General features: G+C 41.6%; 1 protein-coding gene across 1 annotated transcript in view; it reads right to left on the bottom strand.

Moving 5' to 3' along the window:
• GRM8 (glutamate metabotropic receptor 8) overlaps positions 1-550 on the bottom strand; it is a 1,151,282-nt gene that overhangs the window by 568,822 nt on the left and 581,910 nt on the right. The window lies entirely within an intron of this gene.

The raw sequence follows: 550 nt of genomic DNA, 5'->3' as shown, positions 1-550 counted from the left end.
ACAACTTTGGGTTTGTCAGCCTCAGCAGCCAGCAACTACCTGAGAGAAGAGAAGCCTCTAGCTTCAGTGGGCCAGGAAGAAGAGGCAGAGCCCAAGGTCAAGGGGCTTTCACCCAGGCCCTAGAGCATGACACTTTGAATTCAGACTTCTAGCCTCCCAAACTGTAAGAGAATAAACTCCTGTTTTTTCAAGTCCACCCATTTGTGGTATATTCCTTTCAGAGTGGTACTGGGTAACCAAAACAGTATTTGACATTCAAAATTTCAATAAGAGATTCTGCTTTATAGATACTAACACTATGACATTTGGCTTCTCAATTATTTAATAATACAAACATCAAAAGTATCAGTGTGTCATCATAGAGAGAGAAAGAAACAAAGAGTAAGAGAAGATTCTTAAAAAAGCAGAAAAAGAGAGTTCCAGCAAGATGGCGGACTAGGCAGAAGGATTGCACTGACCCTCTTCGACAAAGAAAAGGGAAACCAATTAACACAGACACAGAAGATAATCGTGGACCCCTGAGCCTTGAAGGGAAGGATACAGAATTGGA

Source organism: Orycteropus afer, unplaced genomic scaffold (assembly GCF_000298275.1).
Source record: "Orycteropus afer afer isolate SDZICR_OR568_19922 unplaced genomic scaffold, OryAfe1.0 scaffold00170, whole genome shotgun sequence".
Taxonomy (NCBI): domain Eukaryota; kingdom Metazoa; phylum Chordata; class Mammalia; order Tubulidentata; family Orycteropodidae; genus Orycteropus; species Orycteropus afer.
This window is presented reverse-complemented; position numbering and strand designations above follow the sequence as displayed.